The following is a 10339-nucleotide window of genomic DNA, read 5'->3' on the forward strand; positions in this document are numbered from 1 at the left end:
GAAGTGAGGAGCCCTCTGCCGGGCTTCCACCCCGTCTGGCGAGTGAAGAGCACCACTGCCCTGCCGCCCCACCCTCTGGGAAGTGAGGAGCGCCTCTGCCGGGCCTCTGTGCAACCTTCCAAATGTGAAGTGATAGCCTTGTGTGTGATCTTTTCTGTCTTCCCCAAGTTTGCATTTTTGACATTAAAGTTCACTTTTTAATTAAAAAAAGAAATTAAAAAAAAAAAAAGAAAAGTCTGCCCTTTCAGAATGTGCCTTGCACACGTGCTCTTCTGAATGCCCGGCTATTTGGTGAAGTTGCCTGGCCTACTGATTCCTAGTCTATGAAAGTGGTGAAACTGCTTTTTCAGCGCTACCTGCAGAGGGGTCCATACGGCATTGTTCTGGATCCCCGTCGTAACTTAAAGGGAAACTTTCACAATGTCCGGAGCCCTTGATGTCCTGCAAATGAAGGAGGAGGATGTCCTGAAGTTCCTTGCAGCAGGAACCCACTTAGGTGGCACCAATCTTGACTTCCAGATGGAACAGTACATCTATAAAAGGAAAAGTGATGGCATCTACATCATAAATCTGAAGAGGACCTGCGAGAAGCTTCTGCTGGCAGCTCGTGCCATCGTCGCCATTGAAAACCCTGCTGATGTCAGTGTTACATCCTCCAGGAATACCGGCCAGAGGGCCATGCTGAAGTTTGCTGCTGCCACTGGAGCCACTCCAATTGCTGGCCACTTCACTCCTGGAACCTTCACTAACCAGATCCAGGCAGCCTTCAGGGAACCACGGCTTCTTGTGGTTACTGACCCCAGGGCTGGCCTCTCACGGAGGCATCTTATGTTAACTTACCTACCATTGCTCTGCGTAACACAGATTCTCCTCTGCGCTATGTGGACAGTGACCAAGGAGGAATTTCAGGGTGAATGGACTGCTCCAGCTCCTGAGTTCACTGCTACTCAGCCTGAGGTTGCAGACTGGTCTGAAGGTGTGCAGGTGCCCTCTGTGCCTATTCAGCAGTTCCCTACTGAAGACTGGAGCGCTCAGCCTGCCACGGAAGACTGGTCTGCAGCTCCCACTGCTCAGGCCACTGAATGGGTAGGAGCAACCACTGAATGATCTTAAGCTGTTCTTGCACGGGCTCTTAAGCAACATGGAAAAATGGTTGATGGAAAATAAATAAACATCAGTTTCTAAAAAAAAAAAAAAGAAAGAAAGAAAGTGGTGAAACTGTTTAGTGAACAGCCTTTGGCCAAGAAGACTTATGACTGGTATCCAGATTACAATACTTATTTTGTACTCATGGGGACATTCTTATGCCTTGGCCTCTACAGAGATGAGCATCAAGATTTTAAGGATGAGCCAGGTACGGTGGCTCATGCATGTAATCCCAGCACTTTTGAAGGCCGAAGTGGGTAGATCACCTGAAGTCAGGAGTTCAAGACCAGCCTGGCCAACATGGTGAATCCCCGTCTCTACTCAAAATATAAAAATTAGCCGGGCGTGGTGGCAAGAATCTGTAATCCCAGCTACTTGGGAGTCTAAGGCAGGAGAATTGCTTGAACCCGGGAGGCAGAGGTGGCAGTGAGTCAAGATAGCGCCACAGCACTCCAGCCTGGGCGTCAAGAGCAAAACTCTGTCTCAAAAAAAAAGAGAGAGAGAGAGAGACCAACCTGGCCAACAAAGAGACCACATCTCTCAAAAAAAAAAAAAAAAATTAAGGATAAACAAATGTGTTTAACACTTTTCCTGTCTGCCCCAGGAATATTTGCCAGCAGTGCTTGTGGTTGCAGTGTTTACCTCGAGATAACTTTGCCAGGAGAGATCTCTTTTTTTTTTTTTTTTTTTGAGATGGAGTTTCACTCTTGTTGCCCAGGCTGGAGTGCAATGGCCCGATCTCAGCTCACTGCAATCCACCTCCCGGGTTCAAGCAATTCTCCTGACTCAGCCTCCTGAGTAGCTGGGATTACAGGCATGCGCCACCATGACCGGCTAATTTTTTGTATTTTTAGTAGAGACGGGGTTTCTCCATGTTGGTCAGGCTGGTCTTGAACTCCTGACCTCAGGTGATCCGCCTGCCTCGGCCTCCCAAAGTGCTGGGATTACAGGCGTGAGCCACCGCACCCGGCCGATATCTCATTTTTATTATTATTTCACATCGCTCTAGTATATCACATCTTTGGAAACAAAAGGCATCATTCTATTTATAGCATTCTGTTTCTAGTAGCGGTAGTTCCATTTACAAAATATAGTAATTCTCGATCACTGAAAATGTCAAATCCTAGAAAATGTAGCATTCCTACATGTGATGTTAACATCATTCTGGAACAGTTGCTGGCTGAAGATTCATTTGATGAATCGGATTTTTCCAAAATAGATAATTCTGATGATTCAGGCACTTCTGATGTTAGCTCTGTTCAGAAATAACTCCAAGAACAGTTTCGATATTTTATTTTCATATTGAAAATCAGTCAGATTTGCTTCAGCCTCAAAGAGGATGTTTATGTAAAATTAAATGAGTGCTGGCAGTGAGCTGCACTTTTTTTCTAAATGGGAAATTAAAGAAGCTCTGTGTAACTTGATTGCCTCTGTAAAGAAAAAAGAAAATAGATAAATAAAAGAAGCTCCATGGAAGGGGGAAACCAAGTAAAGGAAAAGGGAAAAGAGCAGTGGGCCAGGCGTGGTGGCTCACGCCTGTAATCCCAGCACTTTGGGAGGCCGAGGAGGGCGAATCTCAAGATCAGGAGATCGAGACCATCCTTGCTAACACGGTGAAACCCCATCTCTACTAAAAATAAAAAAAAATTAGCCGGGCATGGTGGCAGGCGCCTGTAGTCCCAGCTACTTGGGAGGCTGAGGCGGGAGAATGGCGTGAACCCGGGAGGCGGAGCTTGCAGTGAGCCGAGATCGTGCCACTGCACTCCAGCCTGGGCGACAGAGCTAGACTCCCTCTCAAAAAAAAAAAAAAAAAAAAAAGAGCAGCAAAAACGAAATAGTGTCGGCCCATCAAGAGGGAAAATTTCCTCCTCAGTGACAGAAAAAACTGTATTTATTAGCCAGGCATAGTGGCTTATGCCTGTAATCCCAGCACTTTGGGAGGCCGAGACAGATGGATCACCTGAGATCAAGAGTTTGAAACCAGCTTGGCCAACATGGTGAAAACCCTGTCTCTACTAAAAATACAAAAATTAGCCAGGCATGGTGGCACACTCCTATAATTCCAATTACTCAGGAGCCTGAGACACAAGAATTACTTGAACCCAGGAGACAAGTTGCAGTGAGCTGAGATGGCACCATTGCACTCCAGCCTGGGGCACACAGTGAGACTCTGTCTCAAAAATAAATAATAATCACAATCATAAAATAAAAAAGGAAGTGTATTTATTGTCTGTCCAGATACTGGAGGAATGTAATATTTCTAAATGAAGGTTATTTAGAGGAACACCATGTTGAAGTCTAATCCAGTTAAATTGTAGCTGGTTTCTTGACCACATTCTAACCGTGCAAAATTATTTTGCTTTGGCTTTCTGATCCGAGGTTTACCCAATTTTCTAATGAAATGAGTACACTTAAAAAAAAAAAAAGAAGAAATATAGGCCGGGTGCGGTGGCTCACGCCTGTAATCCCAGCAATTTGGGAGGCCGAGGCGGGCGGATCACGAGGTCAGGAGATCGAGACCATCCTGGCTAACACGATGAAACCCTGTCTCTACTAAAAATACAAAAAATTAGCCAGGCGTGCTGGCACTTGCCTGTAGTCCCAGCTACTCAGGAGGCTAGGGAAGCAGAATGGCTTGAACCCGGGAGGGGGAGGTTGCAGTGAGCCAAGATCATGCCATTGAACTCCAGCCTGGGTGACAGAGCGAGACTCCATCTCAAATAAATAGATAATTATAATGAATTTTTATTCACCCTTGTATCCATAATCTTACAAATGCATTTATTAATGTTAATAGTTTATCTATAGACTCTGTAGTTTTGTTTTGTTTTGTTTTGTTTTTGAGATGGAGTCTCACTCTGTCGCCCAGGCTGGAGGGCAGTGGAGCAATCTTGGCTCACTGCAAACTCCATCTCCAGGGTTCAAGCCATTCTCCTGCCCCAGCCTTTCAAGTAGCTGGGATTACAGGTGCCCACCACCACAACCGCTAATTTTTGTATTTTTAGTAGAGATGGGGTTTCACCATGCTGGCCAGGCTGGTCTCAAACTCCTGACCTCAAGTGGTCTGCCCCCACTTGGCCTCCCAAAGTGCTGGCATTACAGGCGTGAGCCACCGCACCAGGTGGGAGCTTTTTTTTTTTTTTTTTTAAAGGTGGCATAGCATTTTATCAAACACTTTTCCTGTATCTATTGAGACAGTGAGAGAGCCATGTGTTTTTCTCATTTATTCTGTTATCATGATGAATCATCAGTGTCAGAATCAAAACTTATATATATATATTTTTTTTTCTGAGATGGAGTCTTGCTCTGTCGCCCAGAGCTGGAGTGCAATGGCACAATCTCGGCTCACTGCAACCTCTATCTCCTCGGTTCAAGCAATTCTCCTGCCTCAACCTCCCAAGTAGCTGGGATTACAGGCACTCACCACCACGCCCGGCGAATTTTTGTATTTATAGTAGAGACAGGGTTTCATCATGTTGGCCAGGCTGCTCTCAATTGAACTCCTGACCTCGTGATCCACCCGCCTTGGCCTCCCAAAGTACTGGGATTACAGTTGTAAGCCACCGCACCCAGCCAAAAATCATAAATTTTTAACTCTTACACAAATCTTGCTTTCCTAGAATAAATTCAAGTTTATTGTAATGAGTAAGCTCTTTATATGCAGTTGGAATCTAATATTATTACAATTAGATTAATATTATAATATAGTATATGGTTAGAATCTAATGTGTAGTTACTACTACTTTGCTCAGAATTTTTATATTTATGTTCCTAAGAGAGATTAGCCTGTAATTTTTTTCTGTTGCTGTTATGAAGGTTCTGCTGATCTCCCAAAATGAATTGGAAGAATTTGATTAAGATTAATGTGACTCCTTTCGATGTTTGAAGATTCTCTGGTGAAGTCATTAGTGCTTGGAGTTTTCTTTACTGAAAGATTTTAAATTTTAGATCCAATTTCTTTAACAGATATAGGACTCTTCAGATTCATATTTTCTACTTCTTTTTTGCGGGGCTGGGGATGGAGTTTCGCTCTTGTCACCCTGGCTGGAGTGCAGTGGCGTGATCTCGGCTCACTGCAACCTCTGCCTTCTGGGTTCAAGTGATTCTCCTGCATCAGCCTCCCGAGTAGCTGGGATTACAAGCACCTGCCACTAACCCCAGCTAATTTTTGTATTTTTAGTAGAGATGGGTTTCACTTTGTTGGCCTGGCTGGTCTCAAACTCCTGACCTCAGATGATCCACCCACCTCAGCCTCCCATAGTGCTGGGATTACAGGCGTGAGCCACCACACCCTGCCCATATTTCCTACTTCTTGTTTCCGGTGGTGGTGGTGGTGGTGGTGGTGGTGGTGGTGGTGGTTGAGACAGAGTCTCACTCTGTCCCCCAGGCTAGAGTGCAGTGGCACAATCATAGCTCACTATAGCCTTGAACTCCTGGGCTCAAGTAGTTAGGACTATAGGTACATATCACCACACTGGCCTAATTTTTTTGTTGCTTTTTTATAGATGAGGGTCTTGCTATGTTGCCCAGGCTGGTCTCAATCTCCTGTCCTGAAACGATCCTCCTGCCTCAACCCCACAAAGTGTTAGATTAGAGGTATGAGCCACCATGCCCAGCCCCTTTTCATTCCTGATATTGGCACTTTGTGCCTTTGAAAAATGTTTATGAGGCCGGGCGCGGTGGCTCATGCCTGTAATTCCAGCACTTTGGGAGGCCGAGGCAGGCGGATCACAAGGTCAGGAGATCGAGATCATCCTGGCTAACACGATGAAACCCCATGTCTACTAAAAATACAAAAAAATTAGCCAGACATGTTGGCGGGCACCTGTAGTCTCAGCTGCTGGGGAGGCTGAGGCAGGAGAATGGCGTGAACCCAGAAGGTGGAGCTTGCAGTGAGCCGAGATCGCGCCATTGCACTCCAGCCAGAGCTACAGAGTGAGATTCTGTCTCAAAAAAAAAAAAAATTTTATGGCTGGGCGTGGTGGCTCACACCTGTAATCCTAGCACTTTGGGAGGCCAAGGTGGGCGGACCACGAGGTCAGGAGATCGAGACCTTCCTGGCTAATACGGTAAAACCCTGTCTCTACTAAAAATACAAAAAATTAGCTGGGCGTGGTGACGGGCGCCTGTAGTCCCAGCTACTCGGGAGGCTGAGGCACAAGAATGGCGTGAACCCGGGAGGCGGAGCTTGCAGTGAGCTGAGATTGTGCCACTGCACTCCAGCCTGGGCGACAGAGTGAGACTCCGTCTCAAAAAAAAAAAAAAAAGTTTATTAATCTTAGTTCTTTCAAACAAACCAACTTTTTGCTTTGTTAATTTATACTAAGCTATGTTTGGTTTTTGTTTCACTAGTTTCTGTTCTTAGATTTATTATTTCCTTCTTCCTTTTTTTTTTTTTTTTTAAACAGGGTCTCTGTCTCCCAGGCTGGAGTGCAGTGGCGCCATCTCAGCTCACTGAAACCTCTGCCTTCTGGGTTCAAGCAATTCTCCAGCCTCAGCCTCCTGGGTAGCTGGGACTACAGGCATGCACCACCAACCCCCGCTAATTTTTGTTTTTGTATTTTTAGTAGAGACGGGGTTTTGCCGTATTAACCAGGCATGGTTTTAACATGTTTTGCCATGTTAGCCAGGCTGTTCTCGAACTTCTGACCTCAGGGGATCCATCTCCCAAAGTGCTGGGATTACAGGAGTGAGCCACCGCGCCTGGCCCTATGTGTTTTTTATTTTATTTTATTTAGTTAGTTAGTTTTTGAGACGAGGTCTCGCTCTGTGGCCCAGGCTGGAATGCAGTGCCATGATCTTAGCTCACTGCAACCTCCACCTCTCAGGTTCAAGCCATTCTCCTGCCTCAGCCTCCCTAGTAGCTTGGATTTCAGGCGTGTGCCACCAAGCCCGGCTCATTTTTATATTTTTAGTAGAGACGGGATGTTGCTATGTTGGCCAGGCTGGTCTTGAACTCCTGGCCTCAAGTAATCCACCCACCGCCTCAGCCTCCCAAAGTGCTGGGAATACAAGAGTGAAACTCCGTCTCAAACAAAACAAAACAAAAATAATAATTAAGGCTGGCCAGGCATGGTGGCTCATGCCTATATCCCAGCATGCTGGGAGACTGAGGTGGCATGAGTCACCACACCTGCCCCATATGTGTTATTTTATTTTATTTTGTATATTTTTTTCTTTTTGAGACGGAGTCTCGCACTGTCACCAGGCTGGAGTGCAGTGGAAAGATCTTGGTTCGCTGCAACCTCCGCCTCCTGGTTGCAATCAAGCGATTCTCCTGCCTCAGCCTCCCAAGTAGCTGGATTTACAGGCACCCGCCACCACGCCTGGCTAATTTTTTTTTGTATTTTTAGTAGAGACAGGATTTCACTATGTTGGCCAAGTTGGTCTCGAACTCCTGACCTCATGATCCGCCCACTAAAGACTAAAGTCCAGGGCCAACCAGGCCCAAAATGAAGCAGTTGAGAAGACCAAGGTCATAAGAGAGTATCAAGGTCACAAGAGAGTATTAAGGTCACAAGAGAGTATTAAGACAAGCAGTATTAGTAGAAATGTACCAGGACGAGCCACAGACAAGAACCCCTCAGAGACCAAGTTGTAGAAGGAAAGGGCTTTATTCAGCTGGGAGCATCGATGGACCCACGTCTCCAAAAACCGAGCTCCCCGACTGAGCAATTCCTGTCCCTTTTAAGGGCTTACAACTCTAAGGGGGTCCACATGAGAGGGTCGTGATTTATTGAGCAAGCAGTGGGTACATGACTGGGGGCTGCATGCACTGGTAATCAGAACTGAACAAACAGGACAGGGACTTTCACGATGCTTTTCCATGCAATGTCTGAAATCTATAGATAACACAAGCAGTTAGGTCAGGGGTTGATTTTTAAGTACCAGGCCCAGGGCATGGTGCTTGGCTATCTGCCTGTGGATTCCATTTCTGCCTTTTAGTTTTCACTTTTTCTTTCTGTGGAGGCAGAAATTGGGCATAAGACAATATAAGGGGTGGTCTCCTCCCTTAGAAATAAAGGAGAAAAATGGCCTTGGCCCCCAGTAAAATCTACAGGTAGAACTTCAGGGTCTCTGTGTTCTCTTCAAATGTCTGCTTCTTCTTTCCTGGGCCCACTTTGCCTTTGGGTACCATGGTGTAATGCAAACACCCAGCTAGGGAAATAAGAGAGAGCTACTGAAATTACAGTCAGTAGGTACCATGTTGGCAATGTATTCACTTCCCATGCAAACTAAAGTCTTTTTTTTTTTTTTTTGAGACAGAGTCTTGCTCTGTCTCCAGGCTGGAGTGCAGTGGCACGATCTTGGCTCTCTACAACCTCCACCTCCCAGGTTCAATCGATTCTCCTGCCTCAGCCTCCCAAGTAACTGGGATTACAGGCGCATGCCAACACGCCTGACTAATTTTTTTTTTTTTTTTTTTTTTTAATTAGAGATGGGATTTCACCATATTGGCCAGGCTGGTCTCGAACTCCTCCTTGTGATCTGCCCACCTTGACCTCCCAAAGTGCTGGGATTACAGGCGTGAGCCATTGCACCCAGCCCAATTATACGTTCTTTTACTATTTTTATTGATTATCCTAGAGCAGCAATTTTATTATTATTATTATTACTATTTTTTGAGACAAGGTCTTGCTCTGTCACCCAGGCTGCAGTGCAATGGTGCAATCTTGGCTCACCATAGCCTCAACCTCCCCGGTTCAAGCGATCCTCCCACCCTAGCCTCCCAAGTAGCTGGGACTACAGGTGCACGCCACTACATCCAACTAATTTTTGTATTTTTTTGTAGAGATGCAGTTTTCCCATGATACCCAGACTGGTCTTAAACTCCTGACCTCAGGTGATCCGTCTGCCTCAGCCTCCCAACATGCTGGGGTACAGGCATGAGCCACTACGCCAGCCAGCCTTAATTATTATTTTTGTTTTGTTTTGTTTGAGACATATTTTCACTCTTGTCTCCCAGGCTGGAGTACAATGGCGCTATCTCAGCTCACTGCAACCTCCACCTCCTGGGTTCAAGCCATTCTCCTGCCTCAGCTTCCCAAGTAGCTGGGATTACATGCATGCACCACCATGCCCGGCTAATTTTTGTATTTTTAGTAGAGACGGGGTTTCGCCATGTTGGTCAGGCTGGTCTCAAACTCCTGACCTCAGGTGATCCACCCACCTTGTCCTCCCAAAGTGCTGAGATTACAGGCATGAGCCACTGCGCCCTGTGCCTTAATTATTTTTTAAATTGACAAATAAAAATTGTATATATTTAGGGTGTAGGCTGGGAATGAAATAATTAAAAACTTTTCTGGCCGGGCGCGGTGGTTCATGCCTGTAATCCCAGCACTTTGGGAGGCTGAGGTGGGTGGATCACAAGGTCAGGAGATAGAGACCATCCTGGCTAACAGGGTGAAACCCCGTCTCTACTAAAAAAATACAAAAAAATTAGCCGGGCATGGTGGCGGGCGCCTATAGTCCCCGCTGCTCAGGAGGCTGAGGCAGGAGAATGGCGTGAACCTGGGAGGTGGAGCTTGCAGTGAGCCAAGATCGCAACACTGTACTCCAGCCTGGGCAACAGAGCAAGACTGTCTCAAAAAAAAAAAAAAAAAATTCTTTTCTGTTTTTTGTTTGTTTGTTTGTTTTTTCTGTTTTTTGATACAGGGTCTTGCTCTGTCATCCAGGACGCAGTACAGTGGTATAATAATAGCTCACTGGACAGGCGCGGTGGCTGACGCCTGTAATCCCAGCACTTTGGGAGGCTGAGGCGGGTGGATCACGAGGTCAAGAGATTGAGACCATCCTGGCCAACATGGTGAAATCCCGTCTCTACTAAAGATACAAAAATTAGCCGTGTGTGGTGGTGGGCATCTGTAGTCCCAGCTAGTCGGGAGGCTGAGGCAGGAGAATCGCTTGAACGCGGGAGGCGGAGGTTGCAGTGAGCCCAGATTGTGCCACTGCACTCCAGCCTGGTGACAGAGAAAGACTCCGTCTCAGGAAAATAAATAAATAATAAAGAAAATAAATATTTATGTTGTACAACATGATGTTTTGAAATACGTATGCCCTGTGGAATGGCTAAATCAATCTAACAACTGCATTACCTCACATACTTTTCATTTTTTTGTGATGGGAGCATTTAAAATCTACTTATTGATTTTCATATACATAATATACATTAAATTTTTTTTTATACAGACTG

General features: G+C 45.8%; 1 pseudogene; it reads left to right on the top strand.

The window, feature by feature from the left end:
* Window positions 1–369: 369 nt before the first annotated feature.
* LOC129018726 (small ribosomal subunit protein uS2-like) lies at window positions 370–1107 on the top strand (annotated as a pseudogene).
* The last annotated feature ends 9232 nt before the right edge of the window (window positions 1108–10339 follow it).

The sequence above is a fragment of the Pongo pygmaeus genome, chromosome 1 (genome assembly GCF_028885625.2).
Source record: "Pongo pygmaeus isolate AG05252 chromosome 1, NHGRI_mPonPyg2-v2.0_pri, whole genome shotgun sequence".
NCBI classification, from domain to species: domain Eukaryota; kingdom Metazoa; phylum Chordata; class Mammalia; order Primates; family Hominidae; genus Pongo; species Pongo pygmaeus.